This window comes from Elaeis guineensis, chromosome 9 (genome assembly GCF_000442705.2).
Source record: "Elaeis guineensis isolate ETL-2024a chromosome 9, EG11, whole genome shotgun sequence".
Taxonomy (NCBI): Eukaryota; Viridiplantae; Streptophyta; class Magnoliopsida; order Arecales; family Arecaceae; genus Elaeis; species Elaeis guineensis.
Genome location: NC_026001.2, coordinates 91,302,640 through 91,317,059, shown reverse-complemented (window position 1 = coordinate 91,317,059; position 14,420 = coordinate 91,302,640). Strand labels below are relative to the sequence as shown.

General features: G+C 37.1%; 1 protein-coding gene across 3 annotated transcripts in view; it reads right to left on the bottom strand.

Moving 5' to 3' along the window:
* Positions 1–14,420, bottom strand: part of LOC105042151 (momilactone A synthase) — a 46,679-nt gene that overhangs the window by 1,846 nt on the left and 30,413 nt on the right. The gene's annotated exons all lie outside the window — the stretch shown is intronic.

Below are 14,420 nucleotides of genomic sequence, written 5' to 3'. Positions count from 1 at the left end.
GGATTCTCTTATTCCAAATTTATCACCCAACAAAGGGCTAGGACAACTTGGTCTCAACCTCAGTATCAGTTCCTCCTTGACTTTAGCTCTTCTCAAGTTGATCCCAAGGTCATTGATGCAGAAGAGATCCACTAACCAGGACCAGTCCTCTATTGTAGTAAACCCAAAATAATATGGTGGGGTCACACCAACTGTGGCCCTAGAACCATCCATTTGGCCAACTATGCAGATGAAATCTACATCTAATATCCATAACTAACAATCTCGATTTAAAGATGGGAGAGATTCTTCTTCCAATAAAAGATCAGAATATAGCCAACAGTCTGTAAAGCTAGGCCTAACAAACTTACAGATTCCGAATAGTGACCTACGGGCTCAACCTTCATATAAAAGAAATACGAAGGAGATCCTCAAGTAGGGGACAAGTAAGCAAGCAAAACTCAAACATTGGAGAGCAGGGCAAGTCCTAGTGGGAGGAGGGAGAACTCTTTTCACTCTTCCGGTTCTCACTGTCTTTTCTCTCTACTATTTCCAAAGCTCCATCTAACTCAAGCCTCGAAAGATCCCCCACTGGAACACCCCCGATGAATGTGAACTTCCTTTGTAGATACTCTCTGATATCGCGGATCTTGGGCGGCATCTGGCTCTAGCTATAACAACACCTCCTTAAAGTCTTGTGGCAACAGATTAGCGCTAGAGGAGGAGCATTATCCTCTTTTTGAGAGAAAAAAGGCATAGTATGGAAGAGAGCACAAAACTCCATCACCTTCCATCGACAATCCATCTATCATAAGCATGTCTGTGGGTCCATTGCAGTGCAACCCTCAGCCACAAATAGACCTACTGCTCCTTGATGCCCTAGCTCACTAGATCCAAGCACTGATCGATGCTATACAATAACTACAACAAGTGATAGAGTGACAACAATAACGTGTGAAACCGAATCCTTAGGTGGCTCCCTCCCATCATAGCTGGCGATCTCACTCCCAAATAGAAGGTTCTATTGTGGAGACTTATATAATAAAAAAAATTTAAAATTTTAATCGATACTACTTTAATCCTAATGTGCAGACAAAACTGACTCAAGTGGAACGAAATGATGATAGTGGTGGTGAGGGATCAGAGTGGGAGATCTCAATATGTGCCTATCCCACTCGTGAATTTGAGCACGAAGTTTGTTGCTCCTAGATTGATTTTGATGATTACAAAGCAGATTGAAGGGATACAATTAATTTTAAATTGAAAAAGTCCTTATGCTCTTCAAGGGCAAAATCATAATTTTGCTAAAATCCTGTTTGATAGTACCAATTGGTAGAACAAATGATTTGAAATCTATTGGTGAAAATTTCATTATTTTTGGACTTATATTTTTGAAGTTATGAAGGTTTGAAGTGCATGAGTCGACTCATGAGTCAACTCATGACACTATGAGCTGATTGGCACGCAAAAATTACCCATGGCACGCTGGATTTTTGGCTTGGCACGACCTGTGAGTCGACTCATGAGTCGACCCACAAGGCATGAGTCGACTCATGAGTCGACCTCTGCTGATTTGGGCCAAAAAATCCAGAAATCAAAGTTTCTGGCTAATGCAACAGAAGTCGACTCATGAGTCGACTCCTGAAGCATGAGTCGACTCATGAGTCGACCCCTGCGACGGAAATCATCTGCAACAGCTAATTTTTTATCCGTTTTAATTGCCTTTTATGCTTCCTAAAAATGCTCTAACGGCTCTTTATCTGCCTAATATGTTTTCTCTTGTTTCTTAATGCTATAAAAAGGTTTCTAAAGGTGAAAAAAAAAAAAGAGGATCGAGGTACACAAAATCAAACAATTGAGAGGATCCAAAATACACGAGGTGATCAACGAGATACTTGAGAGAAAAAGAAAAGAGGATCCAAAATCTACACGAGAGAGACAAGTGATCCACAATATACACGAGAGATTGTGAAAGAAATTCAAGAGCATTCAAAGAGAGGATTTTTCACGCCTATTGTTCAAACTTGATCAAGAGATCTTTCAAAGCCTTCAAGAAGTCTTCAATCAAAGATCATCTTCTTCTCAAGAGTTCATTCAAGCGTTCATCCACCTTGAGAAAATCCAAAAGGGGATACTTCATTTGAGTAAAGTGTTTTTATTGTTATATTCGCTCATTTAAGGAGCTGTTATTGTATTAATTTGTGCTCTAAGCTATTTTACTCTTTGTGAATATTTGTTCTTGTTTTTGGAGGATTTCCAAAATAAGGGAAGGTTGACCCGAACCTGAAATCGGAGTGCTTTGGGTTGACTTGTACCCAGGAAACAAGTAGACTAGCTTGGGATAGCTAATGTCGGAGTTTCCGACGTTTGTATTCGGGTTGAATACAAGTATAGTGGATTAGAATTCCCAAGTAGGAGCTTGGGGAGTGGATGTAGGTGCAAGGTTGGCACCGAACCACTATAAATCCTTGTGTTTGTGGTGTGCTTTATTGTTTCTCTTTTTTTCTTTATTATATCCTTGCATTCTTGCTTTAGAAAATTAATATTGATTTAAAGTCTTTGTTCTCATTCATCATAAGTAATTAATTAAGCCTAAAATTTTTAGAAACCCAATTCACCCCCCCTCTTGGGTTGCATAGCTGGGCAACAAGTGGTATCAGAGCACGGTGCTCTAGCCCTTCTTTGATCTAACAATCAAAGAGCCAAAGATCTATGGCAACCCATGTCGGTACTTCTCTAGCCGAGGGGCAATCTACAAACCGACCTCCACTTTTCAATGGGTCTAATTACATCTATTGAAAAGCTCGGATGAAGATATTCATACAAGCACTCGACTATGATATGTGGAGTATCATAGTGAGCAGTCCTCACACACCCACCAAGATTATAGATGGTGAGGAGTCAACCAAACCCGAGAAAGAATGGGATGAGGTTGATAAGAAATTGGCACAATTAAATGCCAAAGCTATGAATGTTCTTTATTGTGCACTAGATGCAAATGAATTTAATCGCATTTCTACTTGTGCATCTGCTAAAGAAATATGGGATATGTTAGAAGTAACACATGAGGGAACAAATCAAGTAAAAGAGACTAAAATAAACATGCTAGTGCATAAATATGAATTGTTCAAAATAGAGCATGATGAGTCCATAACTGCTATGTTTACTCATTTTACTGACATAATTAATGGTTTGAAGAGTCTTGGCAAATCTTATACTAACAGTGAACTAGTAAGGAAGATTCTCAGGTCATTGCCAAGAACTTGGGAAGCCAAGGTGACTGCCATCCAAGAAGCAAAGGACTTGAACACTCTACCTCTAGAAGAGCTTCTTGGATCCTTGATGACTCATGAACTCAGCATGAAGCAACATCAAGAGGATGAAGTCAAAAAGAAAAGAACCATTGCCCTTAAATCCACAGCATCGCCTGATTATGAAACGGATGACACTGAAGATGAAGAACAGGATGAAGAGATGGCACTCATCACCCGGAGATTCAAGAAGTTCTTAAGAAAAAGGAAACAGGGGATGAGAAAGAAGTTCACAAAAGGGGAACAAAGCAAAGAGAAAGAGAAAGATCAACCCCTTATATGCTACGAGTGCAAGAAGCCGGGATATTTCAGATCCGAATGTCCACAACTGAAGAAAGGTCCCAAAAAGTTCAAAAAAAAAGCAATGATGGCGACTTGGAGTGCGAGTGATGACTCGAGCTCCGACGAGGAAACCTCAACAGAACAAGCCAACCTGTGCCTGATGGCACACGAAAATGAGGTAACTTCTGAATCCACTAGTGAATTTACTTTTGAAGAATTGCATGAAGCATTCTATGATTTGATTGATGAATTAAAGAAACTAGGGATGAAAAACAAAGAACTGAAATTGAAAAATCAGTCCTTAGTGAAACAAGCTGAAAATCTTTCAATTGAAAATTCCACCTTGATTCAAGAAAATCAAAGCTTAAAGAATGAAATTAACAAGCTGAAACCTATAGTAGATAAGTTCACCTTAAGTTCAAACAAATTAAATATGATTCTTGACAATCAAAAAGCTGTATATGATAAGGCTGGACTTGGGTATAACCCCTTAAAGAAACAAAAATTTCTGAAGAATATTTATGTAAATTATTCAAGTAACAAGTCTACAAATATTACTTGTCTCAAATGTGGTAGAATAGGACATAAATCATACACATGCCTCAAATCTGCAAACAAAACTATAAAGAAAATATGGGTTCCAAAAGGAACCATTTTGACTAACCTAAAAGGACCCAAGAAAGCTTGGGTACCTAAGACAGAAACTTGACCTTTGCTTGCAGGTGTGTCTAGCATCCCAAGGAGGAAACAGGAAATGGTATCTTGACAGTGAATGCTCGAGACACATGACTGGTGATGAATCACAATTCATCACGCTTGATGCTAAGGATGGAGGGATGGTCACCTTTGAAGATAATGGCAAAGGAAAGATTATCGGGATAGGTAACATTGGTATCACTCCCTCCAAATACATTGAGAATGTTTTATTAGTTAAAGGTTTAAAGCATAACTTAGCATTAGTCAATTCTGTGATAAAGGGTATAAAGTAGTTTTTGAATCATCTATTTGCATTGTGACTAGTCCTGTTAACGATGGCATTAAATTTATAGGACATAGGCATGGCAATGTTTATATGGTAGATTTGAATGACTTAGCCAAATTAGACATGCAATGCCTAGTATCCTTGAATGCTAAAATTAATGAGACTAGTTGGCTGTGGTATCGTAGACTTGCACATATTAGCATGCATTCTCTTTCAAAATTAATTAAAAAGGAATTAGTTCTTGGTTTGCCAAAATTGAATTTTGAAAAGGATAAAATTTGTAATGCATGCCAATTAGGTAAACAAACTAGAGTTTCATTTAAATCCAAAAATACTGTTTCAACTTCTAGACCCATAGAGCTCTTACATATGGACTTATTTGGACCAACTAGAACCACTAGTCTAGGAGGAAAACGATATGGCTTTGTAATTATAGATGATTACTCTCGTTTTACTTGGATTTTCTTTTTGGCACACAAAAATAAAACTTTTCATATTTTCACTAAATTTCATCAAAAAGTCACTAATGAAAAAGGGTTTTCAATTCAAAATATTAGAAGTGACCATGGAACTGAATTTGAAAATCAAGATTTTAAAAATTTTTGTGATGAAAATGAAATTGGCCATAACTTCTCTGCTCCTAGGACACCCCAACAGAATGGGGTAGTTGAAAGGAAAAATATAACCTTAGAAGAAATGGCCCGTACCATGCTTTGTGAAAGCAACCTTCCAAGATATTTTTGGGCGGAAGCAATTAACACAGCATGTTACATTTTAAATCGTGCCTTGATTAGACAATTTTTAAAGAAAACCCCCTATGAACTTTGGAAAGGAAGAAAACCAAACATTGCATATTTTCATATTTTTGGTTGCCGATGTTTTGTATTAAATAATGGTAAAGAAAAACTTGGTAAATTTGATGCAAAATCAGATGAAGCAATCTTTCTAGGTTACTCCTCAACTAGTAAAACATTTAGAGTTTTCAACAAAAGAACTTTAGTAGTTGAGGAATCCATACATGTTGTCTTTGATGAATCTAACGATCTTCCTTCAAGGAAGAATGAGGGTGTTGATGATGCAGATCTACTAATAGAAAGTATGAAGAAAATCACTCTGAAAGATTCAGCAACTCCAGAAGACAAGGATCAAGAAGACGAACAAAATGAGAGAGGTGAAGAAATTCAAGAACAACCTCAAGGTACAAATGACCTACCCAAGGAATGGAGGTATGTTCACAACCACCCTAAGGAGTTAATAATTGGTGATCCTATGCATGGGGTAAAAACCCGTTCTTCACTTAGAGATGTAGTTAATCATTATGCTTTTGTATCTCATCTTGAACCTAAAACTTTTGAAGAAGCTGAAAATGATCATAATTGGATTAATGCTATGCAAGAGGAACTTAATCAATTTCAAAGAAATAATGTTTGGACCTTAGTATCAAGACCTAAAAATTATTCAATAATTGGAACAAAATGGGTCTTTAGAAATAAATTAGATGAGCATAGAAATGTAATTAGAAATAAAGCAAGACTGGTTGCTAAGGGATATAATCAAGAAGAAGGAATTGATTTTGATGAAACCTTTGCACCTATTGCTAGATTAGAAGCTATTAGACTTCTACTTGCATATGCTTGCTTTATGAAATTCAAGTTATTTTAAATGGATGTTAAAAGTATATTTTTAAATGGATATATTGCTGAAGAAGTATATGTAGAACAACCCCCTGGATTTGAAAATCATGCTTTTCCTAATCATGTCTTTAGATTAAATAAAACTTTATATGGATTAAAACAAGCACCCAGAGCATGGTATGAAAGGCTAAGCAAATTTCTACTAAATAATGGTTTTACAAGAGGTAATGTAGATACAACCCTATTTATTAAAAGAAATCAAAATGATATGCTAATTATACAAATTTATGTTGATGACATAATTTTTGGGTCTACTAATGAATCCCTTTGTCAAGACTTTGCTAAGCTTATGCAGGGGGAGTTCGAGATGAGCATGATGGGAGAACTCACCTTCTTCCTCGGACTCCAAATCAAACAATCAAAAGAGGGAATCTCCATCACCCAAAGCAAGTACACCAAGGAACTACTCAAAAGATTTGGAATGGAGAACTGCAAACCAATTGGCACACCAATGAGTCCCTCAAGTAAGCTTGACAAGGATGATGAAGATAAAAGTGTAGACTTAAAATACTATAGAGGTATGATTGGCTCATTATTATATTTAACTGCAAGTAGGCCTGATATCATGTTTAGTGTTTGTTTATGTGCTAGATATCAATCTAATCCTAAAGAATCTCATTTGAATGCTGTTAAAAGAATCCTTAGATACTTAAGTGGTACTCAAACTCTAGGGTTATGGTACTCTAAGGACTCACAAATTGATTTATTAGGATATTCAGATGCTGATTTTGCTGGATGTAAATTAGATAGAAAAAGCACAAGTGGAACATGTCAATTTCTTGGAGTTAACCTAATCTCATGGTTTAGCAAGAAACAAAATTCGGTGGCACTGTCTACGGCTGAGGCCGAATATATTGCAGTCGGAAGTTGTTGTGCTCAAATCTTGTCGATTAAGCAACAACTCGAAGACTTTGGAATCAAACTTAATGAAACACCAATAAGATGTGATAACACAAGTGCCATAAATCTATCTAAAAATCCAATTCAACACTCAAGATCCAAACATATTGAAATAAGACATCATTTTATTAGAGAACATGTTCAAAATAAAAACATAATTCTTGAATATGTTTGTACTGAAAGTCAATTAGCTGATATATTTACAAAGGCCCTTAGTGAGGATAGATTCTGTGAAATTAGGAGAAATCTAGGAATTCTAGATCCATATGCCTAAAATTTCTCAATTTCCAAAGAATTGATGTCAAAAACTCTTAGAGCTCAATTTCCAACATCTATCCTGATCCCAAAAGCTCAAGTTTATCATTCTAAAAACTTATCTTTGAGCAAAGCTCCTCCCAAAATTTCGAATTTTTCTGGAATTTATTCACATTTTTCCTGATTTTCTGAACTTCATGAGTCGACCCCCATGAGTCGACTCAATGGCAAACTTGTAAATCCCACCAACTTCCAACGGGTTCATTGTTTTTATACTGGAACCCTGTTCGTGAGACGACTCATCTTCTCATCGTCCTCCTTCCAAAAGCCGTCTTCTCCAATTCTTTTGCTACAAATCCAAGGATCCAATTCGAAGCACTTTTCCCTCCTCCTCTCCACCAAAAATCGCTACCTTGAAAAGGGATTTTTTGTGCTTTCTCGCATTGTTTGGTGCGGTTGGAACGTGCCCTAGCACTTCACCGATCTTTCCAAATCAACTTCTTTTCTCCACCAAAATCCCTCTTTATTCTCTTGTGATCCCTCCTCCACTCAATTCAAGTCTCCTTGCCTGCTACTATATTGAATATGGCTCCGAAGATGAAACTTCCCCAAAGAAGAAAGTCAATCCGTGAACCTGAAGAAATTGTCCGAAAGAAAAGACAAGCTGGTCAGTCTTCCAGTGCTCCCACTCCAGCTTCAGTATCTGCTCAAGGTCCCCCTCAATCCTCCATAAGCCCCAGTAAGAATCCTCTTTCTGATAGAAAAGTAGAAACCGAAAAAAATATAGATTTTCGGTTCTTTGAAGATGAGGGCTTTACTTTTGCTACCAAGATTAAAAACCAAGGATGGGGTTTCTATTGCTCCCTTAAGGAAGTCACCTATGTTGACCTAGTTAGAGAATTCTACCAGAACCTACATTATGGAAATGGGTCAGTGACTTCAACAGTCAAGGGAATTGATATCTGCTTGGATTCTAGGATATTGGGAGAAATACTTCAGTTGCCTAGTGAAGGTTACTCATATATGGAACTCCCAGTAAAAGAAGAGGGGATCAGAATTATTTTAGGAGAAACTTATTCAGGAAGTTTAAACAAATTGGAAGCAAAGATTTTGTCCATTGAGATGAGGATCCTACATCAGATGGTAACAAAGCTCTTCTTTCCTAGAAGTGGTAGGCATGATCTACTGTCTGGCAGAGATATCTGTATCATATTTCATGTCATCACTCAGACCCCCCTGAACCTCCCTGCACTTATGACAGAGGCCATGAGAGAAACTTTGAACAGATCCAAGGCACACTTGCCTTATGGTATGGCCCTTACTAGAGTATTTAGGAGGTTTGGAGTTAGCTGTGAGGGGGAGGCACCTACCAAGCTATCTCATGTGGACACTTTCAACCAACACAGCCTGCACAGAATGGGAATTACAAAGACTGATGGTGGTTGGATCAAGGGCTCTGAAGAAAGAACTGAGGATAGAGCTGAAACAAGAGCTGAAGACAGAACTGAAGGCAGAGTAGAAGAAGAAGGTCCATCTTCTCCTGTACATGACTTCAGGGCAGCATCACCAGATACCCAGTTCATTCCTGATACAGAGGCTGGCCCTTCAGAGTTTACTAGGATGCCCACACCAGTGTATCAGCCAGAGAGCAGAGCACCTCATTCAGAGTTCAGACTGGCTGACGATCAGATAGAGCATATATCACAGCGTGTGGCTGCCTTGCTATCTAGCCAGTGGAGTAGTACTTCTTTTGCACCTGGAGCTACTTCTTCTGATCAGACCATTACTCCCCACATCTCCACTGTGTTTCAGATGATGTCAGATCAGTCCTTCCGGATCCAGCAGCTTGAGGACACAGTCTGAAGACTGACTGGCAGAGTTCTAGACTTGCAGGGGCAAGTCCTTGCTTTGGCCCATCCCAAGCCACAGGAGTCTACTATTGAGGTCACAGACCTCATTGCAGAGGCTGGAAGGCTCAGAGGAGTACTAGAAGGTGGATATGAGTTACTGAGGAAAGAGATCCGAGGATCGAGTGAGCATGCTACCACTCAGTTCACTGCTCTACTACAGTCTGTTTTCAGAGCACTGAACGTACTTGATTCCATCAGACTCACCCTATCTGTTAAGTCCTTAGCATCTCAGCGTACTCAGCCTCCTAGTTCATCTCGCTCTCCTGCTCGTGCCAGAGGCAGACGGGGTAGAGGACGCACTTCTGATCCATCAGCTTCTCATACTATATCTGATGACTCCGATCCTTGACTTGTCTTGATTATCACTAGATCCTAGGTGTTAGTGTCTTGTTCTAGGATCTGTATCTAGGGGTCATGTATTGACAATTAGCTGGTTGACTTTTATAATATGAACTATGTATTGAAACAATTATGGTTTTAATGGAATCATCTTTTACTTATATTTCTACCTTTTGTAATGATGTTGATCATATTTTGGTTATATATATTCTCCTTGTTGAAATATTGTCTTCTCTTTGTTGTTGTTTGCTGTTAATAATTGCTGTATTAAGGGGGAGCAAACATCTGTGATTAACTCTAAAGGGGGAGAAATTAAAGAATTTTTCAGAAAAAGGAGAAGTTAACCATGTTTGATGATGTCAAAAAGGGAGAGAAATTATTAAACAAAAATTAAAGAGAAATTTGGTATCATACAGAAATTAAACAAAAAGCCATCCATCAAAAGCAAAACCATAAATTATGAGCAATTAAAGAAAAAGCAATCAAAACCACAAATTATGAGAAATTAATGAATGAATTGAAAATTTAAAGAACAATATCAAAAATACAATGCTAAGTACAATGCAAATAAGTAACTTTTAAATTACTTCTTAATATATGCTCTGATTTGCATTAAAAATTTAAATATGCTCTGATATACTTCAAAATTACAACTTGCTCTGATACATCTTTTGAAATTTTATTTAACTTGATACATCTTAAGAAATTTATCTTACTCTGATACATCTTAAAATTTTTTTTAACTTGCTCTGATACATTATAAAACTTGCTCTGATACATTATAAAATTTGCTCTGATACATTGTAAAATTTTTTCTGATACATTGTAAAATTTTCTCTGATACATTATAAAATTTGCTCTGATACAGTGTAAAATTTTCTCTGATACATTATAAAATTTTTTCTGATACATTGTAAAATTTTTCTGATAACTTTGTAAAATTATTTTTCTTGCTCTGATACATTGTAAAATTTATTTTTCTCTTGCTCTGATACATCTTAAACTCAAAATGATCTAATACAGTTTCCAAATCAACTCTTAAACATACTTTGGCACACATAATTATTTTTTTTGTATCAAAAAAGTAATTAAAGCATATAAGTATTTTTTTGCTCTGATGCTAAAACTAAAATTAAATGAGAATGAAATTTTCAAAATACAGCTTAATCTGATAACAAAAATAAGTTTTTCGCTCTAACACCAAAATCACATAATCCAATGAGCATATCATCAAATCTTTAAGCAAATGGATAAATTATTTTTGTATATGACCATTTATATTACATGCCAAAAGAATCATACTCTTTTCAAGCATATACACCTATAATGCATTCTTTTGAATTTAGTGTTTCACATAAATGCTTTTGTTCAAATATTTTGTCATCATCAAAAAGGGGAAGATTGTTGCTCCTAGATTGATTTTGATGATTACAAAGCAGATTGAAGGGATACAATTAATTTTAAATTGAAAAAGTCCTTATGCTCTTCAAGGGCAAAATCGTAATTTTGCTAAAATTTTGTTTGATAGTACCAATTGGTAGAACAAATAATTTGAAATCTATTGGTGAAAATTTTATTATTTTTGGACTTATATTTTTGAAGTTATGAAGGTTTGAAGTTCATGAGTCGACTCATGAGTCAACTCATGACACTATGAGCTGATTGGCACGCAAAAATTACCCATGGCACGCTGGATTTTTGGCTTGGCACGACCTGTGAGTTGACTCATGAGTCGACCCATAAGGCATGAGTCGACTCATGAGTCGACCTCTGCTGATTTGGGCCAAAAAATCCAGAAATCAAAGTTTCTGGCTAATGCAACAGAAGTCGACTCATGAGTCGACTCCTGAAGCATGAGTCGACTCATGAGTCGACCCCTGCGACAGAAATCGTCCGCAACGGCTAGTTTTTTGCTCGTTTTAATTGCCTTTTATGCTTCCTAAAAATGCTCTAACGGCTCTTTATCTGCCTAATATGTTTTCTCTTGTTTCTTAATGCTATAAAAAGGTTTCTAAAGGTGAAAAAAAAAAAGGATCGAGGTACACAAAATCAAACAATTGAGAGGATCCAAAATACACGAGGTGATCAACGAGATACTTGAGAGAAAAAGAAAAGAGGATCCAAAATCTACACGAGAGAGACAAGTGATCCACAATATACACGAGAGATTGTGAAAGAAATTCAAGAGTATTCAAAGAGAGGATTTTTCACGCCTATTGTTCAACCTTGATCAAGAGATCTTTCAAAGCCTTCAAGAAGTCTTCAATCAAAGATCATCTTCTTCTCAAGAGTTCATTCAAGCGTTCATCCACCTTGAGAAAATTCAAAAGGGGATACTTCATTTGAGTAAAGTATTTTTATTGTTATATTCGCTCATTTAAGGAGCTGTTATTGTATTAATTTGTGCTCTAAGCTATTTTACTCTTTGTGAATATTTGTTCTTGTTTTTGGAGGATTTCCAAAACAAGGGAAGGTTGACCCGAACCTGAAATCGGAGTGCTTTGGGTTGACTTGTACCCGAGAAACAAGTAGACTAGCTTGGGATAGCTAATGTCAGAGTTTCCGACGTTTGTATTCGGGTTGAATACAAGTATAGTATATTAGAATTCCCAAGTAGGAGCTTGGAGAGTGGATGTAGGTGCAAGGTTAGCACCGAACCACTATAAATCCTTGTGTTTGTGGTGTGCTTTATTGTTTCTCTTTTTTTCTTTATTATATCCTTGCATTCTTGCTTTAGGAAATTAATATTGATTTAAATTCTTTGTTCTCATTCATCATAAGTAATTAATTAAGCCTAAAATTTTTAGAAACCTAATTCACCCCCCCTCTTGGGTTGCATAGCTGGGCAACAAAGTTTTTCAAAATTACTATTTTACAATGGAATTATTAATTAATCTCATTAATTAATACTAATTAACCCTACACTAGGATCTAAATATGATACAACAGCATGCATTTAAATTTGAAATTCAAATTTGAATCAGTAAACGTTTTACAGTACTGTATTCAGAACACATCACCTTTTGCGGGTAGTCTATCACCGCAATCTGATCACCGTCGGGGGGCTCTGACCATCACGTCACAGCCACACAAATGTCTGGCCTCTGCGGATCGTCCACATGAAGCTCCCGTCTGATCAGCTCCTCACGAATGCTAGTTCGTGATTTCACCCTTTTGATGGCAGATGTAGATCGAACTCCTTCGATCGATGTGTGTCGACTTTTTGGATGCTCCGGATCATCTGCACAGTTGCTTGAGAGGCTGATGGATCTCTCCCTGAAATTTGAATTCTCTCTTTTCTTTCTTTTTCTCTCGAAAGGTTTTGGACCTTCACCTTGCGCAGAAGCCTTCCTCACGCCCCAAAGTTTCTCTCCTAAAATTTCTACGCACGTCCCACCTTTCTCCTCTTTTTAAAACAACGTCGAACGTATCTTATCCGCGTGAGAGGATAAAGATAAGAGGTTACACATTTGAATTCAAATCAAATTTGAATTCAAACGAAAATCAACTTATCCCTATCCTTTTGGGCATGAGAAGAGAAGGGGCGTGGCTCTTTGTACGTGGAAAATGTTTCACGAGAAACCTTTTCTCATGTAAGTAATGTGGTGCACAAAATGGATAAGGATGAAAGGGCAAGTGATAAGTTATCCATTCAAATTCAAACATGCTTTGAATTTGAATGGCTAACTAATTATTTTATCCATCCATATGGCGCACAAATGAGGGCGTGGGGAAGGGTTTTGTGTAAGAAAAATTTTACGAGAAGTTTCTTCTCGTGAATTCAAATGGGTGCAAAAAAGTTGGGTGACGCAGGGAATTTAAAACAAGGTGGTTTGATTCAAATTGAGCCAACCTAGTTTAAAATAGGTTAAGCACAATTAGACCAGATTAAATTCAATATAATTAGGCTTAATTAGGCTCAATAAAATCTTAATCAAATCAAAAATTAACTAAACCTAACCCCTGATCAAACCAGAGACTAAACCACCTTAGCGATTAGGTCAACATTTAACCTAATCGGGTCAATCCAAACTGAATCCAATTCAATTGGACTTGATCCAAAAATAATTACTCAATCAAATTGAGTTAATTAATGATTAAATCAATAATTAAACCTCTCATAAATATTGAGTCCAAATTCGATGGGCAATCAGGCATCAGAGACCATCGATATGAAACCCTGATCAAAGAGTTCAAATTTCAAATTCAAAATTTGAAATTCAAAATTTTGACCCCAGTACCCAAAATGTGTGGAACTCATGATTAGAGAATCCTAATTCTCAATCATAGAGTCCCAGATAGATAAGACTCATAATCAGCCATCAGATCAGAAAGGAACCTCTAATGTGTGTGACCCCACAGGTTCGAACCTAAGCCGGTAGCACAGGAACCAATTCCTGTACTAATCGAAGTGACCATCTAGCAATGGTACCCGATGACCGGATAGGTCGAATAATCACAATCGCAATATTCAGAACCTACGTGAATATGGTTACCATATAATTCATCCCTTTTGACCCCTGTGTTTAGGACGACTCAGGGTTAAACTGTCAACCCTGATGATATCATCCGAATTATGCTCAACTCAATTAGTCCTGTGACTCCTCACTAGGACTATCCTGACCAAGATTTTGCTAAATTGAAACACGACTGTACACAGCTCCTAAACTGGAGTGGTCAATCCCATCTTGACAAACGCACCGATAAGTCAAGTACTTGACTATACCCAGCAACCTTCCGTAACTGAATTAAAAATTCAGGTAGTCCA